Source organism: Trachemys scripta, chromosome 7 (genome assembly GCF_013100865.1).
Source record: "Trachemys scripta elegans isolate TJP31775 chromosome 7, CAS_Tse_1.0, whole genome shotgun sequence".
Taxonomy (NCBI): Eukaryota; Metazoa; Chordata; order Testudines; family Emydidae; genus Trachemys; species Trachemys scripta.
In genome coordinates this window covers 118,079,109-118,099,849 of record NC_048304.1, presented here as the reverse complement: position 1 = coordinate 118,099,849, position 20,741 = coordinate 118,079,109, and positions in this window count along the sequence as shown.

Below are 20,741 nucleotides of genomic sequence, written 5' to 3'. Positions count from 1 at the left end.
TCCTGGGTAATAGTCATTGATGGACCTATCCTCCATGAACTTATCTAGTTCTTTTTTGAACCTTGTTATGATCTTGCCTTCACAACATCCTCTGGCAAGGAGTTCTACAGGTTGACTGTGTGTTGTGTGAAAAAATACTTCCTTTTATTTGTTTTAAACCTGCTGCCTATTAATTTCATTTGGTGACCCCTAGTTCTTGTGTTTAATCTTGTGATAGGGTGTAATAAAAAATCATCTGCCATACTGTGGTGGGTCTACATATTCAGTTATATTTCCGACCGTCAGTGTCCAGTCTAGACAGTGTGTTGCTTCCTGAAATGGAAACTCCATCAACTGCTGGTTTGTGTTTCTGGCTCACCATCAGTGCTGCCAGAACAACCTCCACTTCCTCCCTTCAGCCTCCTTTCAATGCTTGTGACTGCTTTTCAAAAGCTTTAGCAAACACCTTTTTTGATGAGCAAGGAGTGAGCCATTTATCATGACTTCCATTTTGACAAAAGGAAGAAGAAGAAATGGTATCCGTTTTGGTGATTTCCTACAGGAATTATGGGAGTTTCCCAGGGAATTATGTGTATTTCCACAGGATATTGTGGGAATTTGACCTCTTTTTCCAGAAGGCCTTTTGAAATTCCCACAACCCCCTTCTTCAGGGACTTGTGGGATAAGTACCTTGAGGGCAACATGACCGCAATGGTGTAATGCCGTACATGTGTGGATGTAGGACAAAACTGTAAGTGAAACAGCATGGCTAGTGAAGACACACTGCACAACTGTTACTCGCACTGGTGCAGTCCTACTGGTTCAATGCCCAGTCGTTCAGTTCTCCAGCGTAGGTATGATCTATGTGCGCTTTGTTCAGAATTTGTCCCAAAGTTTGCAAAGTGCTTTGGGATCCTTCGGAATGAAACCCATACTAGAAATGTAAAATACTATTTTCAGTCCCTTCCTGAAGGAGCTCGCCAGAGGGTGGACCCCTCTGACCTTCACTCCATCATGCAGATGTATGTAATATAACGTTCACTTTCGTTGGATGTTGCTTTGCTGGACAATGAAATTACTTCCTCTGCTCTTGAAAAACAAGAATGCTGCTTGATGACTATTTCAATGTAAATTTCTGATGTCTGTGCAACTGCTGGTCTCCTCCAAGCCCTCCAAGCTGTTGCTTACAGGAGCGCTGCCTTAATCCATGCTAATGCGTTTCTGAAGCACAGATAGGCTGGAGACGAATTCTTTTAGTTCTGACAATTGCAATCCAGAAATAATTTTCATTTGGCAAGAAGTCAGCATTGCAAGGAGGAAGCTCTTTAAAAACCTAGTAAAGCAACGTGGCTTTTAGCCAAGTACAAGCTTTTCCCCTGGAACAGGGACTGCCCTGGTTTAGAGTTCAAATAAGCACAGTTTGGATGATGTGTGTGAACACATATTCAATCACCAGCTCTGGCATAAGCTCTGCACCATCATGCCATTGATACCCCTTCCAGCATGACTATTCCCCCCTGTAGCAAAACAGCTCCTGTAGGGCCTCCTGGACTTATGTGACCTTAAGGCTTAAGGCTGTTGGGGCTGGATTTACATCCATGATCCCTAAACATTTGGGACCCATCTCATAGAGGCTTTTAAAAATGGACAATGTCTGTGACCTTATTCTGAATGCCTCTCACCATTACACTAGGACTGACAACGGTGGGAATGCCGGCACAGACCGACCATTGGTGACTTTACCGCCACGTCACTGAGACATGCCCTGTCTACACTAGTGGTGCCACTGGTGGAGTTACAATGAGGCTTGTTCAACAATGGGAAATTCCAAGGAAACTGGCATGGTAGGCAAGGACTAAAGGACAAACCTGCTCTCATTGTAGCCAGTGACAAAGCCCTGAGGATAAACTGAACTGATAGTGAGGTCTGGCTCCCAAAGATTTGTTTCTGATTTATCCTAGTGTGGTGGATGAATTACTTTTATTTCCGTAGAGCGGAGCTGAATTTGATAGAGGTCTATAAAATCACGACCGGTGTGGAAAAAGTAAATAAGGAAGTGTTATTTACTACTCCTCATAACACAAGAAATTAATAGGCAGCAGGTTTAAAACAAACACAAGGAAGTATTTTTTCACATGATGCACAATCAACCTGTGGAACTCCTTGCCAGGGGATGTTGTGAAGGCCAAGACTATAACAGAATTCAAAAAAGAATTAGATAACTTCATGGAGGATAGGTCCATCAATGGGTATTAGCCAGGATAGGCAGGGATGGCGTCCCTAGCCTCTGTTTGCTAGAAGCTGGGAATGGGCGACAGGGGATGAATCACTTGATGATTACCTGTTCTGTTCATTGCCCCTGGAGCACCTGGCATTGGGCACTGTCGGAAGATGGACCTTTGGTCTGACCCAATATGGCTGTTCTTATGTTCTTAATTTTTTTAAATGCATAATTTAAAAGGGAGGAAAAAACCATATGACAAGTTGAAAACTTGTTTTAAATGTCAAAGCATATTAAAACAAGAAAAAGGAAGGAAGATACCTAAAAGGCAAAGTATGATGCTGATGCTCTTTTTCCAGCACACTTGCCCATCGTCAGTCCACCATCAATCCCTTGACATCATGTCTCCGGATGTCTCAGAGCTGTTTAGATGCCCACTGGTGTCCATTTGATTGACTGATGAATGGCAGCCAAGGTAGGATCATTTGATACTGACAGAGCTATTCTATCTTCTGCTCAGGGCTCCTCCTAATAGAATTATACTTACAATCCCATTTTAAAAAGGGAAGTTGTGTTGGGGTTTTTGTTTGTTTGTTTGTTTGTCATTTAGAAAAAAAGGCAATGAACTTTCAATAATCTTATTAGTTATACTTAATTTTAATTTGCACTTTCATTGATCATACTGACGTGTGTGAAGTGGATTTATGAATTAGCTGAGCCTGTGTGAGCTGATGGCTTGTTAGGGACGAGTGCCCTGTGCAACTATAGTGGGTGACCATCATAGGAACATATATAAGAGGGCAGAGAAAAGGTTGGTCTGGCAGCCCAGTGCTGCCCTCTCCAGCTCCTTTGAGCAAGATGGGTGAGAGTATAGAGGAAGAGAGCAGAGTTAAGGTTAATCTGGCCATAGTTGGGTTGCATGTGTGGCTGGAAGGAGTGGGCCAATGGTATATGTGGGCTGATATGTGCACCCTTAACTCTAAATACCCTGGTTCATTTACATTCTGCGCCTCAATGGTGCATTAGCATAGGAGCTTGCCTTGGGTTATATAAACAGTGGAGACAGCGTAACCCACAGGTCAGTGAGTGCTTCATGTACCCTGACCTACATGGCATGCAAAGCTGCTACTGCCACTAGCTACAGCGCCTGGCTCTTTAGCTCAAGCTGTAGGGACTTGTGCTTTCAGTTCTCAGTCTCCAGAGCTGGCCAAGATGGCAGACATCACAACAGCACAGGTTTTCAATAGTGCATAGGGAACAGGTCTCCCAGCCCAGCTACTGACTCGCTGCATGACCTTTGGCAGTCACGTTGCCTCTCTGGCTATTCTGAGCAGTGAGACCGAAGTGGGTTGATATTAATGGATGACAAGCCCCCTCTGAATTAGTGGGAGCGCTCAGGGTGTTTGGCTGACCCATTCAAGGAAAGACGGGGAGATATGGACCTATTCTAGGTTATCCTAGGGGTTTGTTTCATTAGAGAGTCAAGGTGGCTGGATGGGAACGTGAGGGAGCCTGTATAATCAATGGGGCCTCGTGTCTGTTTTCAGAGCTGGTTCCAGTATCTCTGCTGGTTTGTCTCTGTTCAGTAACCCCTTGCACTGCCCATCAAATAGACAGCAGGCTGGCTGAGTCTCCCCACCCATGTGTAATCAGATGGCCCAGAAAGCTAGGAATCTCCAGGCGTGTGAGTGCCATCCTAGCTTCCTGGATGGGTTTACAAAAAAACTGTGTTCCCAACTTCCGAACCTGCTGCAAAGGTGCTTGTTGCCGTGCTATGGAGCAGAGGGAAGAGGAGGTGGTGTTCTTTCACCCTCTTTTCAGTGTGTCAAAACCCTCCCCATTCACTTTCCCGATCTTCTACCTACCTGCAATAGTGTATCCTGGATTTGTCTTTGAAAACTTCATCTCCTGCACACCCCCTTTGAGCTTGTCTGCCTCCCTAGGTGCCCTGGAACAGAAATTTAGCAGGAAGATTTAGGGCTGTGGACGTTTTAATTCTTGGCCAAAGCTGCCAAGTGAAACTGAGCAAGCTCTCCTCTGTTGTTTAAAGGGAAAACAAAAGGCTCCTTAAACCTCTGTGCCTAAGAGCTTAGTTAAAGTCATCGACTATATGCCTGCTACTGCTGATTGGAGAGGCTCCCACTTCACTGTGGAAATGGAAGCAGGAATTTGCTCTTGAATTTGTTCACACTGTACCTGTGTGCTGAGGAAAGGCGCTGCCTTAACAAAACTGGAGACTGTGTTTATCTCCATGGTTCAGAGCCACTTGTCTGGCAGCTGTACAACCTGCCTCGTGCTCCTGTCCTGTATCCCAGAGGCTGGCCACTCTTGCTCTGTTGTGCGAGTGCTGGATTAATCATAGGCCTGCAAGGGACCTCGAGAAGCTCAGTTGTGGCTGCCATTGTGCATGGTGCTGTACATAGACACGGTGAGCAATGAGAAAAGATGGTTTTAATGTTGAAATCGTTCCTAGCCTGTATCTCAGAATGGGCAGAGTGGAAGGAGGAATGAAGATCAGTTTGGCTCATGTCCCCCAGCCCTCTTTCCTACCCAGTTGAAGCAGGAAGTGGGCATCTTTGAAAGCAACAGCAAGTCACTTTAATGAAATTCTCCTCTGGCTTCACTAAGCCTAGAGAGCTTTGATGTATTTAACTTATTAATGGAAGAAATAGGCTTGTTCAGGTCTCGGGCTGAGCTTGTCCTAATGTAAGAAGCTCTATTTAGGACTCCCAACATTTGTGCTCAAAACACAGTTGGATCCCAACTCTAATTCTTGGGAGAATATAGCAAACTATTTTTACTTTCCACTCATTCCCTCTCTCTCTCTGCTCCAAACAGGAGGTGCATTTGTTGTCCACTGAAGACAGCATTTGAGACTTCTATCCCGAAATATATCATCCAGAAGAGTTTTATGCACCTGTGTTGTATAGAGCTCCTGGGAATATATTTGATTGACATATGTCAGGATGTCGGGGAATAAATAGGCAAAGCTAAACTAGATGTAATTAAAACACTGCACCTTGTGTCAGTCTGCGTTTTTGCACAAGGGTAGAATCAGTTAGCCTCTTCTGGGGAATATGTTAATTACGGCTAAGTCCTTTCTTTTCCAGTAAGGAACAAGCCTTTGCTACAACAAATGTCTTTGAAACTGACAAGTGGAAGAATTTGAATCTTCACCTCTTAATTATAGTCTTTATTCAAGTAGTTGTATGAGGATTAGGCATTATTTACATTGATCAAACATCTGTTCCCTGTCGGCCCCCCCCGGGACCCTTGGCCCATCCACCCATCCCTGTCCCCTGACCGCCTCCACTCCCTGCCCCTGACTGCCCCCCTTCAACCCTCCTGCTACCCTCCCTCTGACCGCCCCAACCCCTATCCACACCCCTGCCCCTGACCACCACCCCGAACTCCCCTGCCCTCTATCCAACCCTCCCTGCCCCCTTACTGCGCTGCCTGGAGCACCGGTGGCTGGCGGCGCTACAGCTGTGCTGCCCAGAGCACCGGGTCAGGCAGCCGCCCGGCTGGAGCCAGCCAGGCCACCGCGCAGCGCAGAGCACCGGGTCAGGCAGCCGCCCGGCTGGAGCCAGCCAGGCCACCGCGCAGCTCAGAGCACCGGGACAGGCAGCCGCCCGGCTGGAGCCAGCTATGCCACCGCGCAGCTCAGAGCACCGGGTCAGGCCGGGCTCTGCAGCTGCACTGCCCGGCAAGAGCTTGCAGCCCTGCCACCCGGAGCATTGCGCTGGCGGCGCGGCGAGCTGAGGCTGTGGGGGAGGGGGAACAGCAGGGGAGGGGCCGGGGGCTAGCCTCCCAGGCCAGGAGCTGAGAGGCTGGGCACGAGGGTCCCACGGGCCAGATAAGGCCTGTGGGCCAGTTTGCCCACCTCTGGTCTAACACCTAATGTATTGGTATTGCAATAATGCCAAGGAGCCCCAGTCATGGACCTGTACCCTGTACAAACCACAGGGCAAAAAGATGGACCCTGCCTCTGTGACTTGGTTTCACTATCTGAATTTTTACTTGTCACAGATGGATATTGGGAAGCTTGCTTTGTGAATGCCTGCAAAGGATTCTGACATCCACAGATGGAAGGTTGTACCGATGGGCTCACAGTCCTGTTTATTAGGTGGCTATCATGTGACTGCTGGCAATCCGATCATTTTCTCCTTCTAAATAGTTCTGTCTAGTCCAGATTATCACTGCTGAGCGCTGAACAACTCTGCCTGGCTGCAAGCAGATACAGCGTGAGTAGCAACAGCAGCTGCCCAAGCTTTCTCCACACTGCCCTGCTATTAGATCCTGACCTGGAGAGAGCGCCGCTGGAGCTGAAAGAGGAGCTCACTCTTCATGGCCCATTTGACCCTTGGCCTATCTGCTGAAGTTGTCAGCAGAAGGGCCAATTACACCTGCCCTTTTCCCTTCTTTTAAAAATAACCTTGAAAATGATGAAATCTAGATGTGTGCAGCAATTATGTGTGGGGTTCCAGATCTTGCACCTGTAACATCATATCTAACAGGAGCCAATTAACTCCCTCCTCTGACCGCTCTGCAGCGCATGCAAATTACATTACAGAGGATGATCCCATAACTATTTTCCGGGCAAGCCACTGCGCTGGCAAAACCTTTATTTCTCTAACTCTTGTTGCTACAAGACTCCCCTCTTCTTGGAATCCTTCCTGTTATTTTTCCACCTTCCTGTGGCAGGATGCAACATTCATTACAATAATACATCAAACTTTGAGTGGAAAACTGTGCTTTAGCGTTGTCCCAAAGATTCCCAGTTTCATTCTGGTTAGCTGATTTGCAGCTGTGACCAACACACTCCTCCTCCTCTCCTTACCCCACCAGGTACTACAGTGTAATAATGTGGCTAACAAACCTAGCAGTTCTGTGTACACACTAGTAATTAGCTGGTAGGATTTTTCTGCAAGATCCATTGACGTGCAGAAGATGGAGCATGTAGTTTTTAATCTGCCCCAACTGTCTCCGGCCAACATGTATTCAAACCTTAACATAATTAGCTGTTTAAATAAAAGGATATGAAATAGTCTTACATGACAAGCTGCTGTCTGCTAAGAATAGCCTATGCATGCGTTCTGTCTCTCACTGCAACCTTCTCTTACAGAGACACCGTAGAAAAACAACAAGGAGTCTGGTGGCACCTTAAAGACTAACAGATTTATTTGGGCATAAGCTTTCGTGAGTAAAAACCTCACTTCTTCGGATGCACCGTAGAATACCCTCCTGCATCTGCAGCTCATATTGATAGAAATGGGACTCCTCTGCATAAACCCTTCGGGACAGGAAAATTAGCTAGGTCATGTTCTCATATTTATCATCATGTGATGTAGAGAGAAGCTGAATTATAAGTGCTAAAAAAGAGAGATCAGCAATATGTAAAAATATCACTGTTCTCTTTTTATAGTCCCTTTCATCTGAGGAGCTCAATGCACTTGGCAAATAGTCTAAATTCATCTTCATGATATACCTGTGAAGTAGGGAAATATATTCCCCGGTGAGGTTAATATTAAGGCATAGAGGGCTTACATGACTTGCTGAAGTTCGCACAAAAATTCTGCAGAAGAGGTGAGATTAGAACCCAAATCTTCTGCTTGCCATTTCTCCTCTTCAGCCACAAGATCCTCCACCCAAGAAACATCTGGGGTAACACTTTCAAAAGCATCCAAGTGATTTAGGAACCAAAGGCCTCTTAAAGTTGAATTAGAATTAAGCTCCTAAGTGCCCAAGTTTACTCTGAAAAAAGAACATTGATACAAAGACACTTTGGTGCTTTTGAAATTTCTGAAAATTTTGCCCAAGCTTTTCCACTGATGAGTTATTTAACTTCTGTGCCTCAGTTTCCTCATCTATAAAAGGCACTATAAAATGTTAGGTGTCTAGGTGCTTTTGAAAATCTCCCTAAGGATCATTCTGCATCTTTTAGTGCCTAAATAACTCTAAAAATCTGGCCCTGAGTATTGTCAGCAAGTGCTAAATATTATCCAAAGAGATTTTCCTTGTTAGTTTTCAGGGCAGAAATGCAAAATCTGTGACTTTGTTTGGAAACGGGGTTTGTTTGTTTTTACTTCCTGCTGCTCTTATATTGTCAGCATGAAAGTATTAAATTATGTGGCCAATGTAGCCAGTAAGACTGGCCACAGCTATTATACGCTGTCTGGTTGCAGTAAACATCCCCAGGATTCTCTCTTTGATTGCAGTGGCACTGTATCCTGTGTACAACATGTGGGCTACTGGGCAGGATTATGTCATGACTCAGGATGAGCCAATATCATAAATGTAAATTAACGATGGGTGGGATTTTCAAAGGTGTTCGGCATTGACCTAATTCAGCTCCCGTTGAAGAGTTAGGCCAGTACTGAGAGCCTCCTGAAAATGCCGTCCTAAATATTTTCCTGAGTGTATTGGTCCCTTCTTCATTGTGAAGGTGTGGGAGGCATTGTGAACCTACCAATCACATGCATGCGCTGAATAAAACTTTAAGGACTTATCCTGCAAACCCTTATTCATATGAGCAGACCTTACTCAGGTAAGTAGTCCCATTGGAGTCACCCAGCAAGGGTTTGCAAGATTGGGCTCTTATTTAGGCCACATCTAAACTAGCACGTACGTTGGAAAAACTTTTGTCGCACAGGGGTGTGAACAGCTCTCTCCTCTTGGCATAATGCAGCTACACAAGCACTCTTATAGTGACACAGCTGTATTTTTTATATATATATATACACACACACCCCTATCTCATAGAGCTGAAAGGGACCCTGAAAGGTCATCAAGTCCAGCCCCCTGCCTTCACTAGCAGGACCAAGTACTGTTTCCCCCTCCCTAAGTGGGCCCCTTAAGGATTGAACTCACAACCTTAGGTTTAGCAGGCCAATGCTCAAACCACTGAGCTATTGCCGCTGTAAGTGTAGACGTGGCCTTAGTGCAGCATCTTGCAGACAATCTTTATCCTAAGCGACTATAGAACTAAATAGGAGACGGTCTCATCGGTGTAGTAAGAGGGAGGATTCTTATGCATCCCCATCCTCTTCTCAATGCGATAAACACCTCGCTATTACCCTAACAGGTCAAGACAAAGCCCAGGCTGGGATGATTTAGTTGGGGATTGGTCCTGCTTTGAGCAGGGGGTTCAGATGACCTCCTGAGGTCTCTTCCCACCCTAATCTTCTATGATTCTAAGCCTGCTATATCCTGAGTCCGCCCCCCTCTGAAGCTTGCCTATTTTATGTTTGCTCCAGGGTGTCTGTAACAAACCAGTAGCCCACCTCAGTTGCCTCCCTATAATAAATAGCCCGTGGTCCCCACCCTGCATAAAAAGGTTCTAGCTCGGATACTTCCTTATATAAAAACAGCTTCCATTTCTGCCTCAGGCACTTCCTTATGTTATATTGTTGGGGCAACAGGATCCCCACCCTCACCCCGGAGAAAAGCAAAGGGCTCAAGTTGATATCAATGAGCAGGATTTTCTCTGAAAAATGTTCCACGCATCCGCTCTTAAAATATATATTCAGGCAAAAGAAGGGGTGTTACACACTCTTGCAATAAGCCAGTTCTAAATTATTCTGAAACCCCATCATTCTGATTTTAATAACAACTCACCTACCTATTCAGCTGTGTATATGTGCCCTTTTCATGATATTGCTCATCACGTAAATCACACAGCTTTTAAACAAGTAGTAGTAAAATGATGCATGAAATGTCAAAGGGGTCGGGCTGATTTTTTTGCTCTAAAGTGGAGATTTTATTTTAAAGGTTGGATGGGAGAAAGGACTCTTACAAAACCAAATTTTGTGTTTGTTTAGCTAGATAGAATCTAGAGGGCCCCAATCAAGATTGCAGACTCCCTGTGCTGGGCACTGCCCAGGTACATAGTGTGAAACAGTCCCTGGCCAGAAGAACTTCGTCTTAACAGCTAAGACAGACAAAGGGTGAGCGGGGAAGCTGAGGCTCAGAAAGGTAGAATGACTTACTCAAGATAGCACTGCAGGTCAGTAGCAGAGCTGTGAACATAACTCTGTACACTAGCTGTTAGTCCTGAGCGCTATCTGCTAGACCATGCAAACATTATTAATAGAATCAGAGAATTGTTCTCATGAATCACTGCTTTTCTTTAAAAGAATCCAATGAAATTACATATTTATTTATTTCAGTGTACCCCTGCAGTGCTGGAAACACCCAGTGCCACAGCACTCTGTTTGTGTATGAGAACCAGCAAGTGAAACTGACCAGCCTTGTGCCCCTGTCCAAGCTGAGTGAAATGCCAAGACTGTAAACAAACAGCATGAAAGATGACCAGCAAATCAGATTTTTAAAAAAAGAATCGAGGGGGAGATTTTCAAAGGTGCCCAAGGGAATTAGAAGCACAACACCCACAGGCGTTCCTAGATCCCTTAGGCACCTTTGAAAATCTCCCTGCTTAGGCCATATGTACACTACACTCTACTACAACAGCTGTGCTGCTGTAGCGCTTTAGGGTAGACGCTTCCTACAGAAGAGATTTTTCCATAGCTGTACCTAATCCGCTTCCCCAAGCAGTGGTGGCTAGCTCCACAGAAGAATTCTTCCATCGCCCTAGCCCCATCTACTTCAGGGATTGGGTTGGCTTACCTACGGTGCTCAAGAGTGTGAATTTTTCACTCCTACGAGAAACGTAGCTGTGTCCACCTAATTTTTAAGAGAAGGCCAGGCCTTAGGTTTTAATACTTTTGGATGTGACGAAGAGACACAGAAGCTCTTTCAAAAATGAGCGAGGCCGTCTCTAGTATCTCTTTACTTGTAGTTTGCAGTTATACAATAGCGAGTAACAACTCCGGGTAGCATTATGGATGACATAAAAGCTTTTAGAGTCTAGCTTACTGCTGCATCTGTTTTATTTTTAATAGCAGTCACGTAGCAGCTTAGGCCACTTACACAGAGGCTAAAATACTGGTTGCCCGAAGGTTATTGTTAGTTACAGAACAATCCTGTGCTCTACTAACACAGTTGAGAATACGTCAGAAAGAGCTGAAATGAGTAGTACAAATCTTTGTATCTGGGTTCTCACAGACCTACATCTGTCACTGCTTATGTGCTGTAGGAGGAACACCTTCCTCAGCTCCGCCACTGAGAAGCCTGCCTGCATCAACAGCCTCCGTCAATGAAACAGAGATGGCTCACCCAACTCTTCTGCTCAGCCCAGGGCTTCCTGTGCATAGGAGTGGAAACAACGTTATCGCAGGCTGCATTGTTGTGGTTATCCTCCCCAGTTTAGACACTACTTGAGGTCTGTCTGAGGCCAGAGGTGACATGAATGGTTTGGATACCCTAGGGAAATGAACGCTGTTCCCAAAATGGCACTAGCTGCCATTAATTCCTTCATCCTTGAAAAGTGATCCCCTCTAACAACCTTCGATTGTTACTAAGATTGTAATTTTTTTAGGGTGGGGACAGTCTTTTGGGTCTGCATTTGCACAGCGCCTACCACTATGGCATCTTTGCCCGAGACTAGATGCTACAACAATACAGATATTATTATTAATAGTGGTCCTTGGTTTCACTAATGACTCTTCACAACACCCTTGTGAGCTAGGTAAGCATAGTACACATGGGGAAACTGAGGCACAGAGCTGTGAGGTGACTTGCCCAAGGTCACCCGGTTGGTTAGTGATGGAGCCAGAATTAGAACCTGGGATTTCATGGCTCCCAGTTTGATGCTTCATTCAGACCCTGCTGCGTGGCTTCCAGTGTTTTGCTGCCCTGAGCAGCAAAAGACTCTTCAGTCCAGTTGATGGGTTTTGCGTGCCCTGTTTTGAGTCAGAACCAATATAATCTTGACTGCTGTTGTAAATTAGTTCTGAGCTGGCACCTCTAGGTATCAGTCTTGTCCTCCTTTAGGTCCCACTGCTGACAAGCTGCCCGGTCAATCAAATGATAGCCAGGGCTTTGTGGGAGAATTACCAGACTATGGGGGCGGCAGAGAGCAAGCGCGAGAGAGTGTTTTAAAGGGCCTCACATATGGACTGACTTCCTTTGAGAAAGTCCTTGATGTGGGTGTTGTGGAGGAGTCTCATGGGTCTGGTGTTTGCGCGATGAGTGATCAGTGTCTGCAGACCTGCCCTTGTGCTTCATTTACTGCAGCGAGAGTGGGTGGGAGAAGAAAACCACTCTGGGTTCTCATCTTACATTCTGCCTCTGTAACCCAGCACCTCCCCCCCCCGCCGCCTCCTCTCCACTGTTGTTCCCAGCCTCAGCAGAGCAGCGTCCAGTGGGAAGCCACTGGCGGCATCATCTCTGCAAAAATTCCTCCTCGGCGAGCCCAGAGATAGGGTAAACGGGGAGTCAGCTGTACACGAATTTTATCCCCCCGAGACCGTCACACAGTACCCACGCGGGGGTGGTAAGCGAGTGACAAATGCTGTATCCCTGAGGAAGCCCCATCTGGGAATTCTTTCCAAACAGCCGAGCCTGGAATTTGCAACTCGCCAATCTAGCGGAATAGAGTCGGTGTAATAACAGCGTTAACGCTTGTGTAAGGGGACTCTTGCCCCCTTGCTAACATTCAGTGGGGGCGTTTTGGTTGGCTGCTCCCAGCACTAAGAGATTGGGGAGAGGCCAATGCTCCAGGTCAGCCTCAGCCTCTGAGCCTGATTGACAGGGCGGGCAGCTAATCAGGGAGTCAGGAGGCCAGGGGGATCCGGTCCTCTGTGTGAGCTGGAATGGCCTGGGTCAGACAGAGAGGGGCCGAGCTAAGGAGAGAGCAGGGGCCCGAGCTGAGCTGGGGAGCAGAGCCGGGCCAGATCCAGAGGGGCCAGAAAAGCAGCTCAGGGAGCAGGTTAGAGTTGGGAGCAGAGCCAGAGACACAGCCCAGGGAGAGCAGATCCTGTGCTGGGAGCAGGGCTGCAGCCACAGAGCCAGGTGTGGTGAGCAACTGGGGCCAGCCAAGGGAGACCTTGGGCAAAGGGCCCAGCGCAGAAAGACACCCCCAGCCAAGGGTCCTTGCAGGCCAGATTGGGAGGGTGATCTTAACCTGACGGGGGCTGAAGCTGGGAAGAAGGGTCCCACCACCCAAAGCCCGGAGGTGTGTGGCCACCACCATTGCAAGTGTCGAACCCGCAGCATCCCTGCAGCACAGCCAGGGCCCGAGAAGGAGACCTGGGACCTACAAGGAACAGACTGTGAAGTGCCCTGACGTTCCAGAGACACTGTTTGTGGTGTTCCCAGCCACAGAGCGGGTGATGTGTTTTCCTTTAACCTTTCCCATTTGTCCTTATTCTTTTTTTAAATTAATTGTAATTAAACAACTTGTATTTGCTTTAAAAGGTATGAAATGATCAGTGGGTCAGGGAGGTGCTCAGTGCAGAGAGAGTACCCCGGAGTGGGGACACCCTCGCCCCTGTCCCAGGTGACCACAGCAGGGTTAGGGGTCAAGCCCCCCCAGGAATCCTGGGCCCAGCCTTGTTGGGGTTACGAGGACTCTGCCAGACAGGAGAGTGGAAGGGGAGTCCTCGAGGGCAGGGAGGCCTCTGGGTAAAGGAAGTGGGAGCGAGGACTCGGATCCTTTTGCTAGCCCACTTCACCGGGATAGTGCAGAAGCCAGGAAAGTTCCCCACCATTCCTCCGCTTACCCTAGGTTATGACCTTCCCACTCACCATTGCTATCATCCCCTGGTCTATCACAGGCAATGGCTGCCGATAGAAGAACCTAGAGGGATAGATATGGGACATTGGCTGCATGGAACAGTCTTGCTTGTCCTTGAGCTTTGTGCCTCCCTGGGGCACTGTTCTTGAGAGAACTGTTTCGGGGCATCCACATACATAATGCCTTGCAACCGGGGTTGTATCACTGCATCCTGGGATTCCTGCGGGGCTGTTCTGTAGCGCCCGCTGAGTCGCTGGTGCTGTGTGGAGTAGCTTTCACCCACAAGACACTCCTTTGTCGAATGCGGTTAGGAGGCCTGGCTGAACCAGTGCAGCTACAGGGCTTGGCGCTTCCTATCCACAGTGTGTGTAACAGCTGCCATTGTTACATAAGGATTGGGGTGTAGCTGCAGAGATCAAAGGTCATCCTCAGTTGTGGAAGGTGGGGCACCAGCCTGGAGGGAGCGGCAGGCAGCCAACACCCAGTTCTGGTGGTGGTGGTTTGTTATGTAATGTTGGTGTGAAATAATTTCAGTATTGCAAGCCCAAAGTTTTTAAAGATAATGAGTTAAAAATAAATAAATGTTGAGGTTCTTTTTGTTTTCTTCCAACGTTTGAGCCTTTTGGGGTGGGGTTGGGGGGTCACCTTTTCAAGCGTCCCTCCACAATCATGAGGGTATGTAGGTGAAAACTGATATTTTCACATGACTCCAGGAGTGGAGGCTTGAAGGAAAACTAAATATCGGAAGACTTGAAATAAAATCACAAGAGCCAGCAACCTGAAATAGCTTACATACAAGGTCTCTAAACCTTAATGAGAAGAACGGAACAGAACACAACACTGGGGACAAATGGTCAGACCTGGAATGACCATCAGGGTGACTGTATATGCACACGTAACACTGACTGACAGACCCCAGTCGTTAACAGGCAGGATCAAACCCGGAACCTTTAGAGCTAAATGTATGAGCCTCAAGCCATATAGCTGTTAGTTAAGACTATAGAACAGACTCATTAATCCCTCAGGAAGTGGTCTCGGTGCCACTAGATGGGACAGAACATCACACCCAGGAGGTGTGTGGGTTACACACACAAGGTTTTGTACAGGAGCTGCACAACAGTTGGCTGGAATATTTTAACCTAGTAACTTTTTTTTTTCTCCTTGCATACATAAGACCTGAGAAGCCATGTGTCATGAAGAGCTGGGCTTCAAATAAACACAATCATAATTTTTTTCTCATTACCTATTGGTCATTAAGCAGAATGTGCAAGGCAGGAATGGAGGATAATAACCGTGGTCAGAGTTGTGTGAAGAGAAACTAAATTGGATTATGTTTTTCGGGGTGAATACTTCAAGCGTCCTGGGAGGATTTAGGAATGGCTTAACTGTTATCTTGGCCAGTGATATCACAGAATCATAGAAACGTAGGGCCGGAAGGGACTCAAAAGGTCATCTAGTCTGTCTGCCTATGCTGATGCAGGATTAAATATACCTAGACCATCCCAGACAGATGTTTTGTCCCAAATGATCTGAGAATTTCTATGAGGAATGGCTGAAAGGACCTTGTACTATGTACAGACAGTCTTCACAGAGAACATCTCCACTGTTTAAAGCAAATATACCGTGCATGACAGAGGCTCTAAAAGAATCTGTAAAAGCTAAAACTTACTTTGTGTGTAATGCTCTACAGCCCTGTGAGAGTGGGGTCATTCATGACTTAAATCTGTGCTTACTTATAGAAAGACGCTAAAGGATTCCATATTTTCCAGTTCAATGGATACTTTTTTTTTTTTGCTTTTTCTTGCTTGAAAGTATGGGTGAAGTTCCATTTTCATTTACACCTGTAAGATCTGGAATGAGTCCACTCAGAGAAATTTTTTTTAAACAACAATGTTGTGTTAAGATTTTCCTCCCTTTAAGTAATTGATCTGTATTTACAGCCTAAACTCCAGTTTAATGATGTGTTTTGCCCATGAATTGCAATTTGATCAGAGTTTTGCAACTGAAACTAAGCAGAATGCTGGTATTGCTGGTGTATTTAGAAAGGGTCATGAACTCCAGAGGATGCATTTGTCGGACATGGTCTTTGTGTTCAGTTCTGTTAGGACTCTACGCTGTGTTAATGCGTCGGTACTTGGGCAGCAAGTCCTTTTACTTCTTGTACCATATTATTATGAAACTGTTTGTACCAGTCACAGGTCGTTACCACTTTAAGTATCCATCCTTCTCCCTTTCCTTGCTCCTTGTGTTCCCTCTTTTAATGCCAGATAAAATATTTTTAAACAAAACAAGGAATCAGCACTTTGTACTGATCGGTTAGGTGTTATGAATTAGTTGGCAGGCTTTAGTCCAGCAAAGCCTAGTTAACACTGTCCTTGTGCAGTAAGCGGATTATGATAAATAGCATGCTGTGTCTTAGCAGACACCGAAATCAGATCAGCCAACTGCTGTTAGACTGGCCATGCGACATAGGGGTTTTTTTGTTTTGTTTTTAAGCCCCAGAAGTGGTGACGCTGCACTGGCTTTGCTGAAAGATCTCGCTAGGATTTGGTAATGGCAGTTGGCTGCTGGCCACCAGCTGAGGTGGGCTGAGATTAGAGGAGCTTCTGACAGAATGGTTTGGGCTCACGTGGACGCTTGGCAGCTGCTCTCTCTTTGAAGGAAGATGTGCATCCCCTCCCGTGGAAGAGACTAGTCTGATCCTGGAGGGGTGAGAAGCATGAAACATGCCTAGGGAGCAGCTGGGCGAGGGGGGAGAAGTGGGAAGACAGAGCGAGAGACTGACTGGCTGGACCTTCCATCTGAGGATTTTTAGGGAGTGCGGATTAAGGGGCATTTGCCCTTGTCCATATAATGGGCTAAACCAAAATGCTGGATCATCAGGTTCTGGTGATAGAATTGTAGGACTGGAAGAGACCCCGAGAGGTCTTCTAGTCTAGTCCCCTTCACTCAAGCAGGACTAGGAATTATCATTCTATATTCTCTATAGCTTTACATGTAAGAGAACAGTTTTTCTGTTTGCTGGACGGTAGATCAGAAGATCCTAGAACTGTGTGGGGGTAGGCTGTAACTAGACAGGCACTTAGTAGTGAGATATATCACTGCATTTGCCCTCTAAGGGTATGTCTACACTGCAGGTGAAGGTGTGATTGCAACATGGGGAACCATACACCCATGCTAGCTTTAATAATAATAAACAATAGCAGTGTAGACATGGTGGCACGGGCTAGAACCAGCATCTCCGGGAACCTTGGGTATGTACTCTGGTTTGATAGCTTGTGCCAAAGGCTATGCCACCACATCTTCAATGCTATTGTTACACATATGAGGTAGATTTACAGCAAACACTGTGTCTACCTGTGCTGCAATCACTCCGCTTGCCGTGTAGACGTACTGTACTATAAATGCAGACTCTATAGGGCATGATGGAGAATAAAGCTCCCCTTCTGAATATTGTTGCCGTTTAAGAAGCTTTAAAGATTTTTAAAACTCTTGTTTATCAGGCACTAGTCTATCTATATCCATTGCCAATGATAGCCATTGGGCAACATTCAGACCTGGTGTAAGTGCTTGCAATTTATTGATGTCAGTGGAGGTTTGCCCACTTACACCAGGTCAATAGAGTATTAACAGACATTCAGGAGACCTGGGTTCCATTTCCGGCTCTGCCACTGGCCTGCTGGGTGGCCTGGGCACGTCACCTCTCTGTGTCTCAGTTTCCCCATCTGTAAAAGGGGAATGATAGTGACTTCCTTGGTACACAGAATTTTGAGATCTACTGATGAAAAATGCTATAAAAGAGGCAAATGTTATTAAAGGGGACCCACCCCGCTGTGCTAGTTCAGTAAAGAGAAATGTAATCAAAGCAAGAGAGAATAGAGAGACGACTGTCACCTACTGTGACCTGCCAAATCTGCCACCAGCACCAAAAAGCCCTGGAGTGAGTGAGTGGCAATTTGGGGAAAGGAGAGCTAAGTGCGATTAGGGTTAATGCAACAAGCATTGCCCTGAATTGGGATGTGTTTTGTACCCTCTAACGTTAGTAGTGCCCGCTAACGTTCCTAGTTCTCTCTCTTCAGCTCACACGCCCGGCTTTATAGCCTACAACATGGAATAGAGCACATGGCAGGTGTGGTTCATTTGGGGCCTTACCCCTGAAATGTTGAGCTGAAGTCTCAGAGCTTCCTATAGTTCCAGTTCGATGCTATAACCCCCCATCTCTCCCCATTGCCTTCATGGCACAAAACTCACGCTGGGCCTCCACACAAAAGGGTCACAGAGCTTCCAGGGCCTGAATAAATGAAACCATCAGATACACAAATGATCTGATCTGGAAAGGCCGCGTAGCCCTAGTACCTTGCCTGTTTTCTTTTCTCCCCCACAATTCTGAGAAAGTACAGAAACCCCAGGAAACTGGCAGGCAGAAATGAGAGGAAGAGAGTCAAGAAAATCTGTTAGGTCATTTTTCTCATGGTTTGCATTGCGGGGGCCTGTAGCTGACAGCAGCACATTTAGCTGCCAAAAGGAGGGAACCAGGCCCTTGACGTTTCTTAGCCTGTGGTCAGCGGGCATTCTGGCAGTGAGGTGATGCATACTCCTCCCGGCTGCAACCTGAGGGAAACTGGGCTGCATGGGCAGCGGATATTATAGGCCAGGGGAGGCTAAGCCTCCCGTAACCCAGGCTGTACTGCTGTACGGTTGCGAAACATTGGGCCTGCGCCACTCAGAGTGGGCAAAGCTGGAGGCTTTCCACATAAAATGCCAACGTTGTATATTGGGCATAGAGTGGAAGGACTTCATTTGTAAAGCAGATGTTTATGGTCGCTCCGGTCTACAGACTGCTGGGGCCATTATCCGCAGACGGCGTCTTATGCTTTTCAGACATGTCGCGAGTATGCCACAAGATGTTCCGGCGAACGCTGTTCTCTGAGTGGCTCGTAACATCCGAGAGACAATTCCACCAATCAAGGGGTGCAGGCAGCCCAAAGGCAGGCCCCCTATTACATGGGTGCCTCAAGTCTATTCCGACGTTGGGCTCTCGGCCCGTCAATCATCGGGCCTCGGGGACACACCTTCTTAGCCTAGATTTCTTTGGAACAGGGTCTGTTGGGAGGAAGGTGGCCCTACCTGTATAGACACATCCCTTACTGAGGAAGGGTACTCCGTGTGGGGTATCCCCTGGGAGGTTCTCATTTGTCAAACTGAAATCAGCAAGTGTTAATTCACTTCCACTTGCTGCAAAGCGAACTGTAGGGTTCAAACCACAAAGCCTTTCATTAACTGAACCCTGCGGAGTTTCCACAGCCCTGACCTAAATTAGCATCAATCTCTCCTGGAGTGGCTCTCAATACTCTATTAGTTTGTACACACAACTGCCTAGAAACCAAGTATTCACAGTAGCTTGTTGGCTTGTTTTGTTATTCACTTTAGATGCAGAGTTTGAAAGGCAGCCAGTAGTTTCACTCTTATTCCAAACTTTTGTTTACATACCGAGTTCCGCAAGTTCCAAGGATTTGTTTTTCCATTGCTCCTAACCCCATATCTGGCCAACTGTCCTTCAGGCCAAGGACATAGATTCTGAAGGGGGCAGTCAAGAATGCCTCTTGCTCTGCCAAACCAAATATTGCAGAGAGCAATGCAAGCGCCTGAGATCTCTCCCTCCCACACCTCTTTTGCCTGGGAATGAGAGCTCAAGATCACAACCTGGACTTGGTTCCTCTGCATTCTGCTCTATCGGTAAGGTGCTGGGTCAGACCTTATTCACACCTCCTAATGAACTGAATACTTGTTCTTTGTTCTGTGTTAGGGTGGGTAGCTTTAAAACACATACACAGAGTGACCCAATCCAGCAGCAGGTAGCTGGTTCTGTAGATGGCAGACAGACGTGCTCTTGAGAAATTTCACCTAGCTGAGATGGGGCCAAAAAAACCCCCAGCTCTGTATATAACTGTGGGGAGGAGAGCAACATCTGCTATGCTCTACAACTCCCTTCTCTGATCCATGCCATTTCCACCTTGTTCCATCCCTGATGGACCAGTACTGTCTCTGGGCGTTCCTACTGCTCTACGGCCTTAAGACATAGCTTGGAGCCTGTCCCCCTCCAGCAAAAATACTACACTGGAGCCAGAGTGTTGCTTTAAATTACCTGGCTGATAGACTGCTGGTCAGCTAAGGGGAAGCACCAGCCCGACCTCACTACTGCATTGCCCCAAAGTCATTCCTTTGAACCCAAATGCCATCTGATAATCTGCCTGGGCAGCCAGTCTGACTCAGCCCCTCATTGGAGGGTTCTCTGCACCTGCCATAGAATGCTAGACTATGGGGTCACCCCACCCCACCCCAATAAAGAACCTCCTCAGATTGCAGAGCTTAGAGAGTCCATGATGGGATTGCAAAGGTGTTCCACACAACCAGTCTTAAAAGCAATCTGTCACTTATAATTGTCTGTCTAAATTTATCAAAGATAAGTGGGGGGCGGGGGGAAATTGACATTAATGGAAACACAGATATGGGAGAAAGACCAAAGTGAAGGATTACCCTGGACTTGACTCTCCATGCAGAAATGATGGCTGAAAAGGAAAATGGGGCTCCTTTGTATTTTTAGTTTCTTGGGGCTATGGATAATTAATTACTGCAGCAAATGGTGTGGCTTTTATCTGATCCAAGAGGCTGCAGGGTGACTGGGATAGAAAATGAGGGCTGGATTAACATATAAAGGGAGGCAGCTGAGAGGTAAGGGTTCCTGTTGACTGTAGGGAAATCCAATCAAGTTATTTTCTTCCTTCATGTCTTTGATGTTGAGAGGCAAATGTTTAAAACACTTGTTTGCTCTAGAGCAGTTTGCACTATGACTGAGAACCAAGTAGGTAAACAACATGCAGAGCTTCCTCCTACTACACCTTCATG